At 43.2% G+C, this 25,838-nt stretch overlaps 1 long non-coding RNA gene across 1 annotated transcript; it reads right to left on the bottom strand.

Moving 5' to 3' along the window:
* Positions 1 to 23,008: 23,008 nt before the first annotated feature.
* On the bottom strand, positions 23,009 to 25,340 carry LOC129604752 (uncharacterized). The gene is made up of 4 exons (XR_008695934.1): positions 24,391 to 25,340; positions 24,182 to 24,278; positions 23,974 to 24,053; positions 23,009 to 23,880 (listed from the first exon to the last, which is right to left on the bottom strand). It is a non-coding gene; the product is annotated as an uncharacterized LOC129604752 (long non-coding RNA).
* Positions 25,341 to 25,838: the final 498 nt, after the last annotated feature.

A 25,838-nucleotide genomic window follows, 5' to 3' on the forward strand; every position in this document is an offset into this window, starting at 1 on the left:
GGTGACCTCTGTAGGTTGCAGGTTGCACATGCACCGTGTACATGCAGACAACAGCACAAGGAATCAATAAGTACTTCTGTTTGAAACGTGGCACATAAACAGTAGAGCAACATCCTAAGTGCAGTTTTAAAACTGGGATGTTCTAGTCTGGAAGAATAAAGTTCCATCCAGTTTACTTATGGAAGTAAGTCAAAGAATATGTCTGAGGGATTATAGCTGCATGATTCGGTGCAATCTGGATGCTTGCAATTATTGGGTTAGCCATGGATCCTGCACAGCGGTGAGTACAAAGCCTCCTATTCTACAGGACAGCTTAAGTAAAGGTGTAAATGGGTCAAACTCCAGGAAAGTGATCGGAGACACCGGCCCACCATCAGTGTGACTAAAGCAAAGGAGGAAATTCAAAAGTTGCGAAATGGCCCTGTCAAAGTCCAGCCCTAAATCACGCTGAATGTGTTTCCGGAGCGAGAATTTCATGGCTGCTGAGTTGAAAACGTTCTGCTTGAATATCAGGTCAGAATGAGTCCAATGAGGTCGACCCGTCTAGAGAATAAATGTCTTCATACTGGAGGAAAATGAGACAATCGTCTGTTACACATTCAAAATCTCAACATTAGAGTCTTTTTAAATGGTTACTGTGTATTTGAATGCGATGTCTCCTTAGCCTTTGTTACAGTATATGTACGTGAACACCTCACACAACGCCTCTGTTAGTCACACTCCTCCTCCTCCTCCGTGACTCCCGACCCCGTGTCCTTATGGCTGCACGACGCTCCAGGGATAACACACAAACTCAGACGAGAGAAAACGAGGTTCACAGCGCAGATTAAAAGCCCGCGGGCAGCGGGAGCGTTGAACGCCGTCACTGCGGTGCTTTTGAAAGACAGAACAGCCACATCACACTCGAGGAGGCCGCTGCCTTCTGCTGCTGCCGAGACGCTCATTTCTTAGCAAATTATGCCTTCTCCTAAATATATGTGACTGCAGCTATCAGTGCTAATGTGCCAGTTGTGCTTTTTTCGTGCACACAAGTAGAGGCTTAATTTGGGATGGCACGAATATGCTATTTAATGCTGCTGTTGAAAGCCAGCTCATGTCATCTTTATAGACTGAGAAAAGACGGTCCTCACTTGAGGCTGCGGCAGAAACGATGAGAGGAGAGAAATTTTAAAACTGTCAGAAAGAATTAACCTTTGGTGCCAACACAAATTTAATTGTGCTTGTGAATTAAAGTAAAAGAACTAATTAAATTAATGTATGATTCATTGGAGTGGTTTAACAAGGAGCGGTTAATCAGAACAAAGTCACGGGCAGCATCATTTCATTCACTAAATGAAATTGGTTGTAATTGGTTTCTATAAAGAATGAAGAAAACACAGATTATCAATGGGGTAATTAAAAAGCAAACACTTACAAACGTTCACTATGATCAACATTCGGCAGTGAAAACTAATTAAACAGCGTCTCAGATCCTCAGGTGCCTTTGAGGTCATGAAGACAGACACAGAGAATGGAAAACTGTCTTTTCAACATTCTGTAGATTGATCAGGAAATGAATCAGCAGTAATGACGATGACAGCACTTCGATCCATACGACAATAAAGCTTCAGTTTAAATTGAACATTGATACTTACAATACATGAGGCGCAGGAGCTCCAGCCTGTCACCTCCAGAGCGCTAATCTACCATCTGCCATGCACAGGCCCCAGGTAGTCCCTGCTACCAAGCCACAGTAAATAGAAGGCTAAGAATGACGTGGAGTCAGGAGAGAATATTCACTGGGCCTCTGCGTGTTTCACGAAGAGCCGTCTCACGCTGAAAAAGGAGAAATCGCAGAGGAACAGTTTGACGGCTGAGCTCCGCTCACTCAGACTCACCGCTGAACATTCTGTACATAGTGTATCGCTCCTTGTCCTGAAAGGTAAAGCAGAGACTCAGCGCCGCTGTGTGTCGTAATTATTAAATCTGTGAGTTTTGTCACAAAGGTTTTCCTCACGCCAACAGACGGCTTTGAACTCATCACCGGGGGCTCTGAGCGTAATCGCTTCCACTGCGCCGCCGCGCTCGCCTGTCACTCGGGTCTAGTGGATGTGGCAATCAGGGCGGATACTGTTGGTATTTACCTGTGTGTGTGTGTGTGTGTGGGGGGGGGGGGGGGGGGGGTTGCGGTCCCGCGGCCGGCGCCGCACACATCTGTCAGCTCATCTGTGCGAAGCAGACGAGCGGAGCTGCTGCGAGACTTGCACTCGGAGCTAAGTGCTCGTCGGTGACAGCATATATTTGTTAAACCTGACGCGTACAACAAACTCACGCTGTGCGTCTTCCTTTTGCGGCAGCACTGCACTGTTTACACACAACACTAAGCATTACTCTGGAGCTCTATTTTTAAAGCCTCTCCTCCACATTATCTTATAAAACAAAACCTCCCGTGACTAAAACACCTCGACCTTTTCTCGATTCGTCTTCACTTCTTTCACTTAATGAACCCATCAGAATCTACGTGACATTAACTTAATGAGACATTTACACATCATTTGTGTCATGGAATCATGCACGGGTGCTTTGAGTAATTAATGCATTAGTCATTTTTTGTGTGTTAAAGGATTTCAGCCCAAGGACAGCGATGAGTTGTTGTTGTGTCCTTGACGTGACAGACGGAAGATCATCACGCAACCACTGCAGCGCGTCACGTTGTGACCGTATCTGGAATTGATCTGGGAGAAACAATTAAATGTTAAGGTGACAGTTAGGAAGCTGTAACATGAGCTCAGCTTGGAAACAGGTGAAAAGAAAAGCAGGAAATAAATGAAGAGAATAAACAACAAAGACAGCAGCAGCAGAAACACCAGGAAACACTGAAATTACAGCACAAAGGAAAAGGGAACAAAGAGTGGAGAAACAGACAACAATCACACAAAGTTTAAATAAAGAAAAAGTCCACAATCAGAATTGAAAACTGAACTGGGAGGAAAAACAGAGATGAACTCAACAGAGAGCGAAAGAGAAACTACTGAGGAAGAAGAGTGAGATAAGAAAAAAGGCAGAGGAGCGAAATAAGTTTCGCGATGACCTCAAGACTTCAAAAATCTTTGCCAGTGAACAAGTGAACTAGAAGGCAGATGAAAGGAGGGAGGGATGAAAAGAATAATAAAATGGCAGTGAAACGGGAGCGAAGGACGGCATCTGAGCAAATGGAGGAGATGGAGAGAGAGAAGCTGGGATGGGTTTGAAAGACTGGAGGAGGAAGAGGCGCGTAGACGGGAGAGGGGAGGAAATGAGGAGGATCTGTGAAGAAGAGCAGGCCAGAGATGAAGAAGACAGAAACGCTGATGAAGGCACCAGGAATCAGATAAAGACGGATGAAGGAGGAGGAGGAAGGTGTGGGAGCATCTGTGGCTGTGTGTGGGCTGAGGGAGGGAGGGAAACAGACAGACAGACAGACGCCCGGAGGCAGAAACCTCCATAATGTGATAAACACCTGAGATCACACTGAGGAGGAACTGTCTGCGCCGCTCGTCCTCGTCTTTAACAGGGATCATCAGCGTCACCGAACCGATGAAACGCTACATTCAAGCCCTCCAACGTCCGCTCCGTTTGGAGGCGTTTCTGTTTCCGTTTGAGTCAACACACGTGTTTTGATTAGTCGGACAAGTTTAAATAAAGCCGAAGGAGAGGTTGATTAAAAACCGAGCGGTGGCAATTATGAATTCCTGCAGGTGAAGAAAGGAGGAACCGGGCGGACGGTCTCATCAGGTTCATGTGTTTAACCCTTCACCGTCCGCATGCTCAGTAGATGCTTTTTGCGTCTATCTGGTTTCTTAATGTGCTGAACGCACCAATCACCTCTGCGTGAATGCCATCAGTGCTTCGGTATCTGTTATCTGAACATGTGAAGCTTCACTCGGGCCAAAGCAGGATGCATGAACGAGTCCACACACGAAAAGGAGCGTTTTTGTCCTGTGCGTTGCCTTTTGAGGGAAAATGCCAACTTATTCATCTTATTCAGCGAAAAGCCCGAGAGCCTGTGTGCACTCACCAGGCCGCGAAGGAGGCTGAAACCAGTAAAACAACACAGGCTGATTTATGGACCAAATAAGCTTAATTTCATGGTGGCAAGAATGGTACAAAACAGCACTGTCACAGTGTTACGAGGCCAGAAAGACCAACCAGGCCCAGTGAGTTGGGAGAATTAAGACTGGATGAAGGCTAGATTATAACTAATAATGATTTGTTTTTTCATTTTAACACAACTCTGCAGCACGTGTGCATTAATAAATAGATCTCTTTCCTTGATGTGACTCTGGGCAACAAACCTTCCCCTCTGTTTCAAACAGCTGATTATTATTATACTGAACGCTCATCAGCCTTTACACGTGATTAAAACACTAGATGGCAGCAATGTATCAGACTATTCTGTGGGCATATCTAACGAGATCAGCGCGACGTGTTCATTGTAATGAGGGTGAAATCGCGTTTCGCCCGACACGCAGGTGCAGAGTGCGTGGCTGTGTCTGTTTTACAGCGTGCGGAGCTGCTTCCTGCAGCTCAAGCTGTCGACACATTAACAGAAAGGGACAAACACTCATCAGCATCTCTGTTGAACACACTGAGCGCTGCACTCATCAATGGGCTCAACATTTTGAACAGAATGGGAGGTTACTTCTTGGCTTGCACCATGACCAGACACCTACACCCCCCTCACCCCCCTCACCCCCCACCACACCTCCACCGCAGATCTGGAACAGATTGAATTAGAAAGTGTAGCAGTTGGAGGCTCGACCGCTTCCTGAGCACCACACTGTGACACTGGATTGGATCTCCCTCAAAGGAAATCATCTCCCAAAGTCTGTATTAACACCATCTTACCCCCCCCCCCACCCCCACCCCCACCGCCGCCGCCGAGTCGGGCCAACCTGTTCCACTTGTCCCTTGCCAGGGTTACAACTGGCACAGACGGCGGCAGGTACCTTTAAACACGGGCCAGGGCACAATCCTCCAAAGGTGGGCTTCTGATTAATTGAGCCTGAGGATATGCGGCCGAGCCACTGACAGATACTAAGTGCAGGTGCCATGTTGAGGAAAAGAGCTTTCCATCTTTCCCCTGGTGACTCATTCGGTGCTGAGGAATAGAGTGGGAACTCCCTTAAAAAGCTCCATCTCATGGAGCGACGCTGACCAGACACACGCGTTCGAACGGGAGCAGCGCACGAGGAGACGCCTCGTCCGCGATCGATATCTCGTCCGAAAGTGCAAAACCTTATCAGGGATTCAATTTAAATCCCATCTCATTGAAAAATGATTCCTATTGGCTGATCATTGTCCATACACTCAATTAAAATATCACTTTGCCTGTTCAGTGAAGATCAGTGAGAGATGAAATAGGTAAGTACTGTGGCAATGCTCTACGAGCCCTGCAGCCAATTCCAATCCAGCTCTTTCATTCTGTAAACAAGTCATGCTTTGGCCTCTCTGTCCCATGCTGTTGATGGTTAACAATGTTTGATGGCATAGTGGGAGGCTTGTAGCCACACACGGCAACTGCTCCAGAGGTAATTATTGTGAATTTGGAAGTGTACGCTTCACGCACACCCACAGCTCCTCACGCAGATCTGAGCATGTGCACGCGTACGAGAGGCCCGTGTTCTCTGTGTGCAAATAAAGACGCTAATGACCACAGGAAAGCTATAGGCAGACAGTTGTGGCAGAGCGTTTCTCCCCGGAGACAGAAGGACTCTCTGTAGAGCAGCAGAAATGATCCCTAACTGCCTTCTGTTGTAAATATGCTCATGTTTATGGCATTTAAACAACAACTGGCTCGCAAAATGAACTACCTGGAGTGTGTGTGTGTGTGTGTGTGTGTGTGTGTGTGTGTGTGTGTGTGTGTGTGTGTGTGTGTGTGTGTGAGAATCGTGCACTGGCATTTACAGCTGTGCCTGGATATCATGAGAACGCATCAAGACTCTGCAGCTCCGGCAGCAGCTGAAGCAGTCACTTATGATTACACTTATCACCCGCTTTGGAGGGCACAGGAAGCTGGTGAGAAAAGAGTGGGAAGTGGCAGAACGAGGGAAGGACAGAGGAGTCGGGAGAAGGAGCGCGGTTAGGTGAGTTGTAAAAATTTACAGCTGGAATGGGATTTCTCTCCACAACAGCACATTCTTGAAATGATACGAGCCCTGCAGAAAGGATAAAGCAAATATTTTATGGCTAAATGCAGCGGCTGTGAGTGGACATGGACGCAGCACACTGATGGAGCTGTGGAGGAAACCTGAGCTATTAGAGTCACGGGGCCCGGACACGGTCGCCTCAGGACAAGTTTATGCAAAGGAGCAATAAGATTATTACAGTATATTTGCTAAATCTGCGTCTGTTCTTCCATTGGTGATGCTGAGGTCTCTGCGTCTCCATTGACCTGTTCCATCTCTGCAGCTTCTGCCATTTTGAAATGATTCTGAAGCTTAATTCCACAGCAACATCTTGGCAGCAGACGAGTATCCTCCATGTGATCGTTGTTATACATCTGAAACAAACGTGTGGGCGAAGAGGTCTGGGACTCAAGAACATGGAGAAGCCCTTTCATGATCTGACCTTTTTATTGTCTTTAACCCGGCCAAGCTTATTTTATTACGGCTCTGTCTGAATTCTGAAGAACTTGACACGTCGATTGGCCTCACATCCGGACAGACACAGAGAACAATGGCGGCTAAATCAATATGCTCTTCTGTTAATTTTTTTTTCTTGGTTTACAAACATTAGGATTAACATACACCTTAAATAGCAGAAGCCACAGCACTCTTTTGTAGATCACACAGTATTTGTCAGCGTTTCTTGTTGGGGTTCATAAGCTGTTTATGAATGGAAGCGTGGTGTCATCTGTGACTCCCACAGGAAACACTAAAGACTCGTTCTTACCACAGAAAACTCACTATCACGATGACAAAGTTGCTTTTGTTTCTATATTTTGGCCCACTTGTGTTCTTGTAGCAATTATCGACTTCCCCTGAGGATAAATAAAGTTCATGGTGGTTGTGAGGCTGTTGTTTATGGAGAGTGACTCACTGCTCTGTGTCTACGCTCTTGTATTCTGGGATCTAACAATGCTAATGACATTGTTATCAACTCTGTTGATGCGTCTACATCTTGTTGGCGGAGCACTCCGATGAATTGTTGCTCCCAATTCAGGAGCTGCTCCCAAGTCAGTCGATCGCTATTAAACCAAGTATCAAGTGAACATTACTCAGAGTTAAATCAAGAGGTGATGACTTGTAAGTGTAAATCATTAAGGAGATGGAAAAGTAGCACAAAAAGCCACATAAGCTACTGTTTTTGAAAATATCCAATGAATTATTTATCACAGCTTGTGTTTCCAGTTTTAGGCACATGAAGCATCTCGAAAGATGAGCAACACTCAGAATTTATATTAGACAGAGTAATGTATGTGGAGAGCAAATTAGATTCTCTTTGAGCAAATGCAAATCACTATGCATGAGAAATGGAGCTGCTTTCCATTCTACGCTGTATTTCATTTGTATGGCGCGCTGCGTTTTTAACCATTTACATTGTCTGTCGATGGCTTCCTGAGATTCGGTGGCTTCCTACTGTACATGCATCATGTCTGGGTTTCCCACTTTGTCCAACAGCACAACAGCATGAGCTGGGGATTAATACTCATCATCGCTTTATATATAACGCTTTGCTATGAATTGCCAACAATTGAAGAGCTCTTCATAATTCTGAATCAAGGCAGTGTTATGGTGCTTATTTATGAGGGTAAACAGATTCATTGCATTTCTACTTCAAACTGATTCACTGTAAACAGTTTATTCCAAATACAATGGAAGTTATTCCAGGGTCCAAGCAATATTTTCTGAGACAGAAGAAACGAGATGGTCTGTGTTTGTATTCATTTAAATAGTAGATGGATAGATGTATAGGAGAGTACACGTTAAAAAGATGCACAGAGATCAGTGTCAGATCATTGTCTTTTAGAAACTCAGAGCTGAATTTGAAAAGCAGACGAACACGTGTTCATCCATTTTCCAGTGTTTCTCATTATTTTCAAAGTTTCGGCAGTGACACACACAGGCCACTAATTGGTACCACTAAACCTCCAGCTCTGGCCAGAACACAGTATTCCCCACTTGCTGTAGAATGATGGGTAAATTAGTTCAATTAAAGCAAACTATGACTTGGATCAGATGGTTGGATGTCACGTCTCATATTCAAGAGCTGGAGCTAAGGCTTTAGCTGATGATTTCAATTAAACCTAAAGTCACCACATTTATGTTCTGAACCATTTATTATGAACATATTTACAATAGTCACATGTTAATTATATTTAAACATTTCAGTCATTACAGTTCATGATATTACAATTACAATAACTAAAAATATGATTGTTATTGTTGCTAAAGTTAAATTCAAGAAAGATGTGAAATGTCTGGACAACAGCTGGTGGGCTTAGATTTCATGTGTGCTCACATTAAATAGTTGTCTAATGTTAACAGCCGTCCCATAGAATATTACTTCATGAACACGAGGCTTCACTTGACAGGTGCTGCACAGTTTATAGCTTCCCATAAGAATTAATGAACCAAAAGTGTAATGAGGTCAGTGTCGCCTGGCTGCTGACACTCAGTAGAAACGTAATCAAATCAGTCAGTGACAAGACCCACATGCAGATCTGAGCTCCAAGTCTGTAGATTACTGCTGTGGACGAGTAAAACACGGAGGACAAACATTTTGTTTCTACCAGCATGAATCTGGATCCGTTACATGTTAGGGACATGACGTGACAAACCCTTCTGTGTGCTGGATTTTACTAACAGAGAGAAAGACTGAGGTCAAATAAATAGAAGACCTGCCACAGCTCTGACTTTTAGTTGCCCATTTTTAATTTCACTGTGGTTGTAATGGTATTTTTTTAATGTACTAGTATCAAGCTCATAGATGGGTCACTAGGAATTTGTCACATTCCTCATTGATGTCAAGAGTCGTTTAAGAGAAAAATGCTCTTCTGTGTAATTATACGCCATCTGCTGTATTTTAGTTTTACAGTATCACATAATAGAGACAATGAATAAACGGATAAAACTAGAAACCTCTATGACCAGGCTCCTGGAAAAGTCAAAGACAAAAAGAAAAACCCCAAAGAGCGTTGTACATGGATAATAAAAAAAGCTACTATATGTTTGTACCTAAATTGCTGCCGACCAGTAGCAGTAAACATCACAACAGAGCTTTTTAATACATCCAGCTCCTCGAGGCGCCACGATGAGCACTGGTAGCTATTTAATATCATTTAGCCTCTCTGGTGAAAATGCGTTAAGAACAATCTAACAGAACAAGTGACCCGATCATAATGGACCTCTTCACATGCCATAATTTATTCATCATGACAAATTTCTTAATGGACCTCCCGCTAATCTGGCTGATGGCGCTTTCTTTGGATTAGGATCTGGAATCATGGCAACAGCAACATACAATAATAGTATTTAATAATTATTCCTCAGCAGAATAAATTGCCTTCTGTCAGCAGTGGTACATGAGTGTTTCTGTGGGAGGAGCGTGATGGCGCCTCTTACAGTGTGAGTGCTGCATATAGGAGCCAGCAGCTGCACAGTATGGTTAGTTTCTCATAAGATCATTTGAATGCCCGTTACACTCCAGCAGCTCTGCTCCTCAGGAGAAATTGAAAAAAGTGAGCTATGACATGCAAACCTCTAGAAATGTATGGCACATGTCTTAGACACTGTTTATTTTCGTGGACAGTGTTCTGTATAAAAGCACCTTACGAAGCGAAGGGTGTGCATCTTTAAAGCACATATTTATTTCAGCTCCATATTTTGCATTCACTTAACGAGTTCCAATCACAATTCATAATCATCCCACACCAGCCAAGGTCTGGTTTGCATGTCACTCCAAACATATTTTCCTGTAGAAGTTAGAAAAGTGTCTAAGTCTAATTATTTTTTTGTGAAACCATTCATCTGATCCATGCAAGGGGAGATTATTGGAGAAAGTACCCGTGTGTTACAGCAATGCTACTGAATGGACTGAAATTCCCCATGATTATTCTCTATTGAGCAAACACATCCTCGTATCAGTGGGGGTTTCTCCAATTACCCCCCTGCTCCTTTGACACCAACCTGTGCCTGCAGAACCGGCAGCACCCGGCGTAATGAAGGCACTTCCAGTTGCAAATTCATTCATAGATCATCTCGCCACTTTATTAATGCATGACGACTTTCTGGGTCGACCTGCACCTCACCACTGCCCAGCCAGGAGAGCATGATTAATGGCGTTCCCCCAAAACTGCATCAGTTAGCCCGTGCTATCTGGTATTTGTCTTTACAAGATCGTATCGGCTTTCGGGAGATCATGCAGAAAATGAACTGTCATGTGCACAGGAGCTTGCTGAACGGAGGGCGGTAATACCTTCGTTCTGTGGGCGAGCAGAAACAAGCCTCGGCATGGAAATGGGAACCACGGAGGGGTTGTGCAGACGGCGGCGCACAGACACCTCTCTGGTCTCTCTCTGAAGAAAGGCATCTTGTTGCAGCTTTAATAAGTCCAGCTCCCCGCTTCTTTTATGGAAATGGGCTTTAACAGAGGTCTCAGTGAGGATATTACAACATATCAAGCTGTTCCCTTGTTTGGTAACACCACATAATGGCATCATTATTTCCTCTTTTGCATGCAGATGGAAAATTTACCACCAAACACTGACACCATGCTTTGTCTTTGTAGTCTGTAAATGGCTACTTAGAGTCAGATTAACATCTAAGACCAAACTTCTAACACTCTTTGATTTCAAAGAGGGTTTTCTCTCGCCTTTGTGACTTTTGCACATTTGCACAGACTTCAAAAAGACAATACAACAACACATTACAAGATTCACTTTACATAATGACACGATTGGTGTTACGCTTCCCTTCAAAGACACTAACTCCTCTAATAACTCCCACATATTTAAATCTGATACAGAGGGAACATGGATCTCCCAGACGCAGTATGAAATTAAGTTACAAATGATAACTAGAGCTAAATATTCATCTTGAGCAAACTTACTGGGATGAGGCACATTTCAACTTATGGTTCATGAACTCAAACACTCCATCTAGTGGTTTTGATACATTTACTGGGAAATCAGAAAATCACCAGATTTGTTGTCATTTATCTGAATATACGGTAGTTTTCCATTTCTTTCTTTTACCACATCAACCTCTCAAGGGATGCGCATCCTTGAGATGCAGTCAAATCTCAAGCCGTCCGAGAGCCATTTTGGGACAGTCTCGGAGACAGAGATTGCATCAACTGGGCTGATAATGCAAGTTAAGCCAGAGGCCGTTCCCTGACAAACCAGAGCGGAGGCCATGAGGGAGATCAACAAAAAAGAAAGGAGGCCTCGTACTGAAGCAATTCACATGTTCTCTACAGAGGATGGACTCAGTGCTTTGGGAAGATAATTGTGAGAGGAAATCTAGCTACACAAGGAATTTTAACAACAAACCACCTACTCTTCTAGCGATAGGAAAGAATATGAGAACTGGCAAGGTGCAGGTGGAGAGGCAGGGAGTGTCATTACTGGAGGGTCGCTGCACACATGATAACCCTACTCTCTCTTTTATTCCTTTCATTTTGTTTATGCTCCCCACTCAGTTGCGTGCCTGATGAGGTAAACACGTCGGTCCCCTTGGCTTAGAAATCCATCTGATTCTGGTTGCGTCTCCACAGACACCGAGCAGAGCCCGTGGTGCCGCTCCGGCTGGCCCCCTTTGCCTTCAGACACAGAGAGGCGGTGGTGATGAACCATGACACAACAACTAACGCGCCGGCATGAGCAGAAATGCAGACGCAGCCTCTTCTTGGGTGCAGGCCAGGACTGAGCGGGTTTTTGGAAGGGCCCCGTTCCTGTGAGAGAGAGACTAAAGTAGGTTGAGAGGACAGCCATACCCACAAGTCTGTTAGAAGCTAATGAACATTCTGGAAAATAATTAGCGTGAAGCAGCCAAGTGTTGTCTTTGACCTCAGCAACCTTCATCTATCTCCCACTTAACAAACAGCTTCCCTCTACTGCTCATGACGACTTACTTATCTTCATGGTCATAGTGGATGGAAGCAGCTACGATTTTTATCCACTGGTGGTAAACGGGTAATTGCTTGTAGAAGCAAATTGCTGCGGTTAAAAAATGTAGCATGAGAAACACAGAGAGGACGATAGCAGCATCATAATGGTCCGTTAAACAGTCCATATTATATTTATCACATCAGTTAATAGATGTTCTACTAATCTGGCTAATATCACTTCCTTTGAATTAATACAGTATGTGCACAATCTGAGAGGCATTGGTAAAGTGATGATGAATGACTATTGGACCGGAGGAGCCAGCACTTAAAATAGGCTGAACAGGTGTCGGGTGCAGGGTTCAGCCCAGGGCGTGACCATTAGACTGGAAAGTATCAGCAACCAGCCAGGCTTTTACTTAATATCCAATTAAACAGTAATATCGCGTGTTATTACTTTCTATCTACACCATTGATAATACTTGTATGAAAACAGCCAGTGTTTCCTAAATGATGACACTCCACAAATATTGGATGTTGTGCGTTCACCAGTGAGAATAACCTTCTGCAGTGTCTGTCTGACAGCAGCAACCACCAAACCGCTCAGGAACTGATCTTAATGCTACGTGCGAGGCCAGAATTATCCACCTCCTCAGCAGCTGTGAACCAACAGCGCTGGAGCAACATCCTCAAACTCTAATTAACTAGTCAGACCCAATGAACAATATATAAGGAATTAAGGTTTTATTAAATGCTGTTATATTGATGTTGATACAGTACATTGTGTGGTTTGGAAACCAGCAGCCTGACGCATGGTACAGAACATCAGCTGCTGGTGGACACATTATGTCCAGCTGCTACAGACTCATAACATGGCTGCTGCCGGCTCACGTAGCCGCATCCTGTCTAAAGCACCTTTCATCCATCCATTCATTCATTCATTCGGATTTATAATTAGAATCCACCATTGTCTAAGAATAATAAACAAAATGGTATGGAAAATTATTTCATTCCCAAGATGCCAATTCAAAACATCTATTCCACACAATTAATTGTGAAAATGGCGTTCACCTGAACGCCTGCAGCTCTCAACAGTCAGGTTGCTGCTGAAGAGTGTTTTATAATAAAACGATGCTATAAAAAAAACTGACTCCTTTGGTAAGAGATGTTTAATTGACCCTGTAATGGCCATGTCATGACCTTCATATGTTAAAGAAGGGCATAGTTATGAGAGGAATGTTTAAACGCATCACATCTTTGTCAGATAGAGGTAATGTACAGACTATAAAGTCCCTTGAAAGATAATTTGTGAAACTGAACTTTAAATAAAACTGGATTTAAGCCACTGCATTGCAGCAGCATTAGTGTTCTAGAGCACAACAGACGACAAACCAACCAGTGCAGCGAGCGCGTTTAAAATCAACACGTGGACATTAGGTACAGTACATGTACTGCACTGGCCAGAGCGTTGTGATTTGTTCAAAACGCTAATTAAATCATTAAGGAAATGAATTACAACTTTAGAAAACCATGAAAAGGAACTGAAGACCTTTGAGGAGCTAAAGAAAAAACGATCAGACTCATTTTTAAGTTGAAATGTGAAGATAAAATGAAATTGCTATGTCAATTATGTTTTCTTTTGAAAAGAAAAACCCACGAGAATTGCTCCTGGTGAATGAACTCTGGATGTGTGATGTGCTGCAGTGATTTTATTAATCCTCAAAGCAGAAACACTCTAGTCATTGTGGGGTCACGCTGTGTCAGCACAGTACCTGGCTGCTGTCAGAGGTGTCTGAACCCAATCTTCTTGGCTGAAGGATTCTCTTCTTAATTACCAGGTCACCCTGACACCAGAATGAGGCATGATTTATGAGGGACATTACACTTTAAGTGTTCATAAGCGTAATAAGAATCCAGGTTGATTACTGTAATTTCTCTCATTACATTGTTTGGGATGTTAGAATTTGTGGTTCTCCTCATCGGTCTTCAGAGGATTACTGGTTGTAAATAACCGTTATTATTTATGTTGTTTAAGTTTGGGAAACAGATGTGTTTCGTCTTAATTGCATGAAAAGTTGCTACTTTGAACTTACAGGACTTCTGCACTCACGTTGACACAATGTAAATTAACAGATAAGAAGTCTTTTTTAAAATATAAAATCTCCAGCGCTGTCAGAAGTCAGTTAGAAGTCAGTTACATAAGTAGCAGTACAGTAAACACAGTGAGAACGAGAAAAACAAACAAAAACACCCCCTTCAAGAAGATCTGAGGGTTCTCGTGACTGAAACAAGTAATTATTCGTGAACTCTGCCTGACCCCATTATATGAATTTAAACACACAACCTTGTTTTACTTCCCATTCGGTTTCCTCCACATTTGAATTACCCTGATTACCACAAACACTGATAAATAAAGACCTTTACCAGAAAGTCGCACAGTGAGCCAAATAAGTCAAGGTGAGATCAATAGGCGAGGCCTTTCCTACATTAGGCGAGTCTCCAGCGAACTACCCCGAAGAGCCATTATTTACTGCTCGCTCACACTGCGACAAATGAACTCAGCATGGGCCCATTAATGTGTAATTAGAGAAAAGTACGTGACAAACATTTAACAAGTGTTTCTGTTCATTAGATCAGCTTCGGTGTGGCATTATTAATGTTTTCCGGGTTTCAGCTTTAACGCTGAGCTCAGGTGACGGGAGTGAGTTGCAGAGTCATTTATTACACGGTCCTGACATGTGAAGTGTCACATAATTTCTTGTTCTTTATCGTTAATAGACAAAGTAAAAGCCTTAGTTTTGTCTTGTATTTGTCGTTGTAAATGATCAGTACATTACTACATAACTTACTTACAGTAGATGCATGCAACTCTAGTTGCTTTGGTGTATTTCTCACTTGTTTACTCACCATTTCAAAATTAATTATTAAAACTTGAATCATTCATTTTTGGCCCCTTTGGAGCAGAACCAATATTCGGATTATAAATTGATATTATAATCTTGTTAGCAAATGTTGCTTGTTCATGTGTTTAACAGCTGATGAGTAACGTCCATTGCATTTACACTGGATGACACGTTTCATGAAGGACCGGTGCTCCTCAAGATGCTGAGCTAACTATATCTTACGTACTATCCATACCGTGAGTATGTGTAGTCCGACTAAGCAAAGGCAGGTCACGCTAAACTGAAGATTGATGTAAATTGGTCAAAGATGTCATCAAAGTAGAGCATCTGGACTCTGCAACGACTGGCTGTGGTGGGAACGCTGCTCCAGAGCTATACGGTTGTGATTATAATGAATGCAGAAGTCTGGCTGCTTTGGCAGTGGTGAAGCTTTCCCATGTCTCGTAATGACTAATTCATACTCTCTTGCTTTTGCGTTTTTTTAATTCCACTTCACAGTATTTTGGGGGTTTGTATTCTCTCATCAGAGAAGGATTCCTACCTGTCCATCAGGGTCTCAGTGGCAGTTGATCATGCTCCACAACATACCCCATAATCCCCTGCTCTGCTTCCATTTGATGTCATCTTTTCCCAGGGATTACCACGGGTGCCCGCAAGGCTCAAGATAAGCACATGTTCTTAGAACAGCCCAGTCAATGAAAACCTGAATCAGGATACTTAAAAGTTTCACTGACTTGTGGGAGCACAAACGCAAAACCCACACGGATGTTTGTGTTGGAGATAAAAGATAACCGTAAAATCATTCCTACTTGTATGAAATTTAGAAAACCTGTAATGTCTTGTTCATCTAATTATTCTGGCCTCTAACTCTATTAACCTACAGCTTCATGTCTTCTTGAACAAGTCTCTAAAAGCTTTTCACGCCAGGTTTGAGGCACCAAGGTCCATTAGTCCTGACGTTTACAAGCTTTATCTGACTGAATGGGCGGCATCTGTGAACTGCCAGACTCAGGCCTCCAAACAAACATTCTGAGGAGGGTAAAGTCTGGGATCGGGGGTGTGTATGAGTAACTGTCAAAAGGTTCATCATCATTTCACTGGGGGCTGGATCGGTTGCACTCAGGAGGGGGATCTGTTTAAGGACCTCTCAGTATTTGACTACAAAGATTGTTTCTTTAATTCTGATGGACCTGTAGCTTGACACAGCCACATCACCATAGCAATGGAATCAGCAGCACGATCAAACATGCGGCTTTTCTCAATAAAGAGGAGAATGGTCTGATGACGTCACCATAATGTACTGTACTGTCCCCACAAAATTAAATGTTCAATACAGTACTGTGTACGAAAACTACATTACAGCCTTCCTGACAAGACTGCACAAATGATTGAATCCAGCAAGAAGAACTATAACAGACTGAGGGTTAAAAACATCTCAGACATGAGTGCTTTTATTCCCAAATAGGAGTTAAGTAAAAACATAATCAAGGTAAAAGGACATGCATAAAAGGCAAAGCCATAACAGAAATAAACGCTAAACTTTGCAGGATGTTAAAACAGAAACCTATTCTCAGATGAAGCTCATTCCTTGAAAACCAACATGTTGCTTTATTTCTTGCCACTTAGTTTTATTAAAGCGAGCATCTCAGCTACTGTAGCTCAAAATAAAGCCCATCAAACTGTCAAACCACTTGTATGTTGCTGTCAGACAACAACAGACTAAAAAGCTCAGAGGACCGAAGCTTAATGAGCACAAAACAAAACCACATTAGTATAGCATCTCCATGCTTTCCCCATTGTGCCTGATGCCTTGGTCTTCAGTCAATACTCAACGATCAATACTTGGACTGTGCTGAAAGCAGCGTTTTCAAATGATGCCAAGCACAAAAATGAAAAAGCAAACCAAAACACATATAGGGATTACAGTGCGATGGCTGCCCGCATGCGGCGCCATCATTACTCTAACATGAAGTGCCACTAGCATCTAGTCCTCGCTCCTTGGCCGTTTATGCAGAGAAAAGCAGCATCATTTGCATCTCTCTGGGGGTCATCCCTGCTGGGCTTTGTGTGGGTTACATGTGTACTAAAAATTTCCCTCATTGCACTTCTAATCATTCAGCAGATAAGGGTGGGCTGTTCTATATAGAAATAATGAGGGACACACAAAAAAAGCTAATGAGGTTTTTCCTGTGCTACACCTCTAGAGGCAGGGGTCCGCTTAGCAGCAGTGTCATTAGGCAGGAATTAAACTGGGATTGTTGTTTTGCTGTGCTATCAATTTATATGCTTTAATTGCACAGCCAAACTGTTCCAGCGAAACAAGGCAGGCCGAAGACGCAACGCTGGAAGTGTGACAGGGCGGGTTTTGCACTTGCTGTTTCTCTCCCTCTGAATAAGAGGCCCCTACGTGCACACAATGAAGCCCTGCTGTCTCGTTCTGCCGGCGCATTTGTTGCAAACTTTTAAAATGGAGCAGAGACAAACTCATTCCCAGGAGAAGCAATACATTAGCGAACACCCTTTAGCAAGCTGGGAACTATGTCCTAATAGTATTTTAAAGTAGCTGCACTTGGCAATCCATCATGGAGATAGCAATCTGAGTCTGTCCCCGCACGCTGCAGTAGACTTAGCGTCATCATGTACACAGATACCGGCATGTACATCTACACATCAGGCTCTTCACGACGTCTCGGAAATCCATCATGCTGCAACAAAATTATATAGAACACCTTCAGTCTCGACTTGATTACGAGTAAATTACATTTCATCAGCCACTACAAAACTGGAAAGAAAACAAAGCCCTGCAGTCTGAGCACAGATAATGGCTTCATAAGGGACACGGCCCCACTCTAACACATGACCCATGTTCCTAACACTGAAAGTCATCCATAAGAAAAGCAGGTTTCTGCTACTACTACATGTACTGTGCTTTAAAATATTGAAGGCAAATCAATTTTATTTCATTTCAATAGTTTGATACATACAAGCATATTTAGAAGACAGACCAGTAAAACAAAGTGATGAGGATAGAAACAGATGAAACTGATGATTTTCAAACTTTTCTTCCTCCATTTGCCTGATTGCATTGTGAACGATCTCTTCTTTGGAACAGAGAGCAGTCTCAGAGCTGGAATATCCATCCCTGGAATGCACACACACCTCAGCCCTTCATCACTGCTTAAAACAAAAACTGAGATATCAGGATGGGTGTTGCTGATGCCAGGTGCATACTAAAAATAGTGCCTGCTCATTGGATCCTCTCCTAGGGATGCCAGTTTGTCATGCATTATGCACGTATGCAAATACGGGACAAGGAAATGGATTACTTGAAAGGGCACCTGTGGTGCTGAGCTCTAAGATACACGCAACAGAAGAAATAAAGTGAACTAAACTACCATTTAGCTGCACAGCTGTACGGAGGGGCGGAAGAAACGCTTTCTCTGTAATTCAGAAGTGGTGGATGGTTCGTAAATGTGGGAGAAATCACGAAGGACTCAAGGGTATAAAAGCAGGTACTGGTCACATTTAGTACAGGCCCATTAGCTTAATTTCTTCACCTCAAATGCAGTTGAAGCACAATAGTATCAGACCTCACTTTAATCACCTTTCGGTGAAATGTTTACAGGAAAAGAAGGGACAAAATAAAAATGATGATATTGAGTTAGTGCTTTTAACAACCTTGATGTTGCCTAAAGCGGAATCAGATTTAGCTTTTACATTATTATGACGTGCACTATGCGCCACTTTTGATGTTGACTACATAAACCTGCTTTGCAATCAAAACATATGCGCCCTGCTTTTTTTCAATCCCAAGGCAGCGGGGAGAGAATCTTAGCCAGAGATCCGCTGCCAGCTTTACATCCAATCCAGATCTTTAAATATCTCAATTTCCTGTCACCTCCTCATGGGGAACGTCCAAACGCGACACTGCTGCTCACGGGCATCATCGAGCTCTGCGTACTGTATCACATCACATCAACATACTAGTCTGACACCAGAATGATTAATTGAGGTGGTGACAATAAATGTAAATTGTACTATATCTTATTATCACTATATGTATAAAGATTCCTGTAAAATTACTGCTAATTTTCATATACTTGCTACATTTTCCTCCCTAAAATTAATCCCACAAGTATGTGCCTTTATTTGTAGTTTTGCAGGACTTAAGGGACAGGTGGGAGATCCGGCCTCGTGCTGTGAAGTAACCCGTCTCCTCTCTGACAAGGATTCATCCTATACACAGTAAACCGAGGCACACTTTCTTATATCCTTTCATGTGGGCACAAAAGAGCCACACACAGCCTCCTATGGAGTGTCAAAGGCAGGCGGATGCACTGTTGGTTTTGAACAAAGGTGACAGCTCTCAGTCTTCACTCACTGAAGTAGAAATTGGGGTCGCAGTCTTGACTCTGGTGGGGACCCTTGTGACTGGGTCTCTGGGTTTAAAAAAGGCTGATTGGCAGCTACATCTGTGATGTGCAAGAACAGAGCAGCCAAAAGTCAAGGAGCCGGGGTAATATCCTGAGTCACTACCCTTGGTGGAAGAGTGACTGTGTGTCTGCATCTTCACACGCTAATGGCGTGATCAAAATCTGATTATATTGTCTCTGAAGAAACAGTGCAATTATCCTCTGTGTCTCCCATCTGCTGCTACTTTATGCTCAGAATGTGCCTTCAATACACGTCATGCGCGCTCGCTGGCAGAGATGCATTTAGCCCATAACTTCCTGCCTGATGTTATAGAAGATGATTTCCCCAGTGCCCACTGCATGCGATGCAGAGTGTAACTACACGCTACAGTATGTTTGAGTGCAGCGCACAAAAAAAAAAAGAGTAGCTGGACTTTTATTATGAATTTAAAAGATGATTTAAAGAAGACACACACACACACACACAGGCCTCCTGGGCCCATGCTTGTGTTTTTCCAGGGTTATTAGCCATATGAACTTTTACTGTCTTCACTCTAACTCACTCACTTCACTCTGGTACATTCACTTCTGCCCATCATCACAGAAATCACAAAACTAGAATAAACAAAACACCTTCTAATTCAGCGGAACATGTAAATGGCTCCCATGCAGCTTTGCTCCATTGTGGTGCGCGCATGTTCTTGTTAAAAGCGTGTACTCGTACATTCAGGCACTGGTGTCTACGCTGAGGTTTACACCTGCTCTCTAGCCAGCTGTGGCCATTAGATGAAGGCCGAGTGTGTTCCGACGTGCAGGTCAGAGTTCTGATCTAATCTGGGGGATATGTGTCTGATGAGGTCCCTGCTGCAAACAGAGCGTCCAGCCGAAGCCAGCTGCAGACATCACGGGGCCAGTGGGCAGTGGGGATGAAGTGGGCAGGCGCACATTAGGACAGGGGTAATTGATGTCCCCACAGCAGCCAACTGAATGACATCTAATATTGCTGGGGATGGCAGCTAACCATTACCTGGTGCGGAATAAGAGCTTTTTGTGGTGGCCACTGAAGTCCAATAGGGCTCCAAAATGCTTCATCATACACTCCGGTCAACCAATTTAGCCTTGTACTGTATGTTGTTGTGTCTGAGAAAGGTGCCGCAACTAGATTATTGATTGTCCTTGAGGTTTTTCATACACTGATGTTTTTCCATAGACTCTGAGCTGACAGGAGGGTTCTTAGGCTAAAGTGAGGAAGGTGACTGCTGCATTTATGGATGCGCTGCACTACAGACGCACACGAGCCTGATAATTGGAGGCCTTTGGCGGCTTCGTCTAACCGTAGGCGCCGTCAGCTATGCGGGGTGTGTGTCGCTGAAATAATGCGCTTCATAAGCAAAACGATGGTCTGAAATGTGGTTTGTGTTTGTTTGCAGCCAGTTTCATCATTCTGCTCAGATTCATTCTGACATATTAAGCATGCTTTGATCACTTCCTGAAGAAAAATTTGCTTTGTTTTCAGAGAAGCGGATTTTTATTTAAAGTCAGCTCGTGCTTGCATTGCTTAAAGTTTTGTGAAGAAAAAAAAACTGTGTAGTTGGTGAATATTCCCCTACAGGGAATCCACAGGATTATGGCTGTGATAAACAGATGCTGCAAAATAACAGACTGAATCAATGAAGCCATATATTCGTCTGATGAAACAGTTATTTCATAGCTACTATTTGTTGACGCCATGCAGCTGTCTCTTTTGCTTCACTTTATTACACTGGGAATTTCTTAAGTCCCACTAAACCTTAACAGCCCCATTTTTAAGTACACCTTCTGCACATTCTGTTGTCTCAGCTCACATTCTGACGCCTTCGCCTGCTGACCTAATTGCTGAACCCAAGTTGTCCTCTGCAGTTTTGCCAACAAGCTTGAATGCGGCTCCACATCTGCCTCATAGCTTTTGGACACGTTTTGCAGCTGGTCTGGCAAAAAGTGCAGATGTGAGGATTCATTTTCATACTGTAACAGCTGATGAAGTAACCAAAAAACTTTTTTAAAGCTATTTAAAGTTTGCAAAAGGTCAGTTCCAAGGGGAACATGATTTAGACTTCGATTTAGACCTGAAGCTGTTCCTACTTGATTCCTACGCATTAGTACATGTTGCTGAATTTAGCAATGCTTTGCACTGAACTCTCAGGCCGTTGACAGCCGCAGCCGCATCTGCTTAAAATGCTTTTGTTTGTGCTTCACCTGAAAAAAACGGTCCCTTCTGCCACCTCTGCGAACCAAAACACTGAGCCACCAGCATCTTATTCAAAATTTACCAGCCCAGCTCCTCTCATCAGAGCGGCAGTCGGCCGCGCTCCATGCAGCATCAACACAGCAGCCAGTCAGCCTGAGTGAAAGAGCTGCTTTATTTTGTGCTGGCCTGGGCTACTGTTCAACCACAGCCTCGGAAAAGGCACGCGATTTGGACCCATGAGGATGAATCACCGAGCGCTATTAATACTGCTCTAACCCTACCTGGAGGTAATTTATTGCATCCCTCTCTAGCTATGAATCACTTGTTTGACAATAATTACACCCTTATTGTGGTATTTATCACCTAGGTTTATTTTAAAATAGAAAGTTGAACTATACATGACTGATTGGGTTTATCCATTATTTCACACTGAGCCTGTATTATCCTATATATTCTGGCTTCTAATCAACCTCTGTGGGTATAATGAAAAGATACTCGTCACATTGTTGTGACTACACACAGGCTCACTTCGGTTGGGATCTAGAGGAGGCGGCTCTTGCAGCACATCTATATATGAAGCAATGAGTCAGTCATTCAGTCAGTCAGCAGCCAGCTGGACCGGCAGTAACCCAACACTGGAGGGGAACTGGAGGCAAGGAAGACACGGTGGAAGATTATCAAAGGGAGCAGAGGGCTGTGTAACTAAAGGCTTAGCAGAGGCACACCATCGACGAGTAAAGGGTGAGCTGCGTGGGGGGTCATTTGGGTGGCAGAAAGTGAGAGAAACACAGACAGAGATGCGCTTTTGAAATGACTGAGAATTAAATGACCTTTGCTGACAAAGCACGAGGCTTGTGTGTCTGCGTGCGTGTGAGAGAGAGTGTGCGCGCCACTGTCTTTGGATGTGTATCCGCACAGCAAGGAGCTCACATGGGAAGTTTCTCCCAGGGGCTGTTGTTTGTTTTCCATCTGTCAAACAGTATACAGGAAATATTCAAAATATATCCAGACAGACACCTCGGTGATGGTGAAGTTTGGAGGTCACACAATCTTCAGGGGAAAACTGTGGTCTCTGTGCCAAATACTTTATGATGAGCAATTCATTATTTATGTGTGTTTATGTCCAGTACTCGGCGTAAACAGACATTCACACATTTTATACATCACAGGTTTGATCCAACGCCAATAAATAATAATTTACCCATCTTTCGTCTTCTACTTGTGGGTAAGCAAACATCAGTGTGAGGAAGTGAAAACAGTGCGGCTCTTTGTATGGGCACAGTTTGGAAGCTTGTGTGCACAGAATACTAACCGAAGTTTTGGGTCAAAGGATTCTTAACTCCACTCTCTGTCAGTTAGACTTTGATCTGTGAAACAGACTAAGACGATGTGTTGATTAATGCCAGTAAGTTGTAAATAACCAGTTCAATGACATCTTCAAGTACAACTGTCAAAAAACTGTAAAAGTCATTTGTGGACACTAATTATTCTCGTTCTTAAGGATTTGCATGTTTGTTTTGTTCTTTGGTCCTGATACTTCATTACCTGACAAATGTAAGTTTTAAAATAATGTAAATCTGGATCAAATCTCCCTTTTTTTTTGTTGGAAGCTTTAAATAAACGCAGCAGTAATGTTAAACGACTTCTTAACACAAAGGTTCAGAAGGCCAGTTGAATTTCGAGGGTCAACCCCCCCCCCCCCCTTTGCAGTTTACCCTGCATTTTGAAATAATGTACTTTCCAACTCACCTTGGGAAACTTTTAGGCTATTTAAGGAAAGGCCACAGAGAAAACAAGGTCATCTGTGACAAGTTTCTGAATGTGAGCGAGATGAGGAAAGTTTAAAGAATTTTAACTTCTACTGCATTCCTTTGCTTACAGACATGGTTACTGCAGGACATCACCATTTACAATAAAATGTCATAGAAAAATGGCTTTTCAGTTTGTTGACTTCTGCTTAAATTTAACCATAGCAGCAGACAAAAGGTTAGATGAGAAGAAATGTCTCCTCTTAATTAAATGGGCCTTGTCAGTCTTCAATCGTCACACACGCCCACACAGAGGAACAGTGTGCTGTTCATTATCACATCCAGCGAATGTAAATACGCCGGAACCACACAGCAAAAAGAAATCATTACCATGATTGACATGTTTTCAGAACGGTTTGCGTACGCTCTCACATTTACATGGACTTTAAAGCTCTCCGAGTCCAGTGGAGTTGGCTCTCGGCTCCTCCACCGTTGCACCTCAGCAAAGCCAACATGGCAGCCAGCTAATAGAGATCAAAAGCAATGCAACACGTGTCACCACACACACCAGCCACTAGCTGGAATTAATTTCCACCATGTCAGCGTTCACCTCTTACCTCCGGGATAGCTCTATTTCCTTGGAGCCCCCCACCCCCTCTGTGCCTTGTTTGTCAGGAAGCTGAACGTTCCGCAGACCCTGCAATGATGTCAACCTGTTCACAGCTGTCTAGAAAGTCCCACAAATCACCTCAAGCATCTCCTGCCACTTTGCTCCTCAATCCAACCCCTGACAAATTTCCAGCCCATTTTACTTGACGTACTCACGAGAATGACAGGCTGTTGTTGGTGCGCTTCTCCCTTCGACCAAGTGGGGGCACTGTTGCATTTCTAGCCTTGTTCTCTCGAGCAGGACACCAGGGCACTGAGGTAGGAGTGCCACAAATAGAGCCCATGTTATTCATGCTTGCAGGCAGAGCCCCACTGTTTAGGGAGACTTTAGTCAAAGGTTTGGGCACAATTTTCTGTTCACGCACTTGGCAAAGACCTTTTAGGTGCAAGTCAGCGTGCCGCCACACACCAGCAACAGACAAGGAGGGAAAGAGAGAAAGAGGCTCGGATGCAGGAGCCGCGGCCGCTACACTTCTCTTGAAGCAAATGAACATGACAAGATCCTGCCGACTCAGTCCGCAGACAAATACAGAATCAGTCGTCACTAAGCCAAGACTAAGACTTTGCGTTGGAGGTACACAGCTACTCACAAACAAGTGGCTATCATTTTCTTTTCCCTGGGCATCTGCTGCTGTGACAAAGACAAACAAAAGAGGCAGGGTTGTTTTCTTGGCCTCATCTCGTTACCGCAATCCTTTTAAAGAAAAAGATTACTGTAAGTCAGATTAATTATTATACAGTAAAGCCTGTCTTCTTTGTAAATGATCAAAAACATACACAGTCTTGCCTGTAAAAGAAAATCCATAATCTAAATGTTGCTGTTTTAAGTGATATTTTGAAATGTCAAAGAGTGGGTGAATGTCATTGATGGTGCCCTTTTATAATTGTTTAATTATTTGGGGTAGCATAATTAGCAGCAATAATTAATGGTACCTCCTTTTCTTATAATTATAATAAAATGTAAACCCATGCTAATATTTTTCTCATATACTCCGCCTTCTTCTTTCTTCAAAGACGACACCTGCATTCCCCCTTTTGAGGAGCGATGTGTCACTGTGGCGGTTGCTGGCGTAATAGTCATACTGTGATGTATTACAGAAGCAAAGAAATAAGACAAGCATGACAATAATACTAAATTACTGGACATGTTCACGTGGAATTAAGTAGTGTAAATGTATGAAGATGACACTGCACCAAAACTACCAATGAAGTTTGTGCTGAATTTATATTACAAATGACACACTGAAGCCGCTCTCCACGTTCTGTGTACTGATGGATAGCCAGTGCCATCAATCAGAAAATCCCATGATAGTAATTTCCTCTTTGTCGGATCAGACCATCAAACTTGAACGTCTCTGAGGGAGGTGGATGGCAAGGTGATGGCTGGATGTGAGTGACAATGAGAAATAGTGGGAAACAGGGGAAGGAAAACTAATTTGGAATTTACAATCCCTTATTTGCATGACAAACGTGCCAAAATGTGTTTAACAAAAACCCCATCGTCCCAGTTGTCCCATGACCTTTCATGTAATGAGGGTCATATGTGAGGGATGACTACAAAGAAATGTATGGTCTAAATAACGCGCTTGCTGTGTTGATGCTACTTCCAAATTGGCCATTAGGAAGGATAACTTTACAATGAACTTCTTGCATCAACTGGAAGTATGATGCAATAATACAAGCCTCCCAGATGTTTGACAATCAGAAAAAACACAAAAAATAACTGTATTACTGAATTGCTGGATTCATCTAAAATCTTGTCTAGTTATTGGAGTGGTTCTTAACAGGATTATAGACATTAAGTATTTGCTGT

Source organism: Betta splendens, chromosome 10 (genome assembly GCF_900634795.4).
Source record: "Betta splendens chromosome 10, fBetSpl5.4, whole genome shotgun sequence".
Classification (NCBI taxonomy): domain Eukaryota; kingdom Metazoa; phylum Chordata; class Actinopteri; order Anabantiformes; family Osphronemidae; genus Betta; species Betta splendens.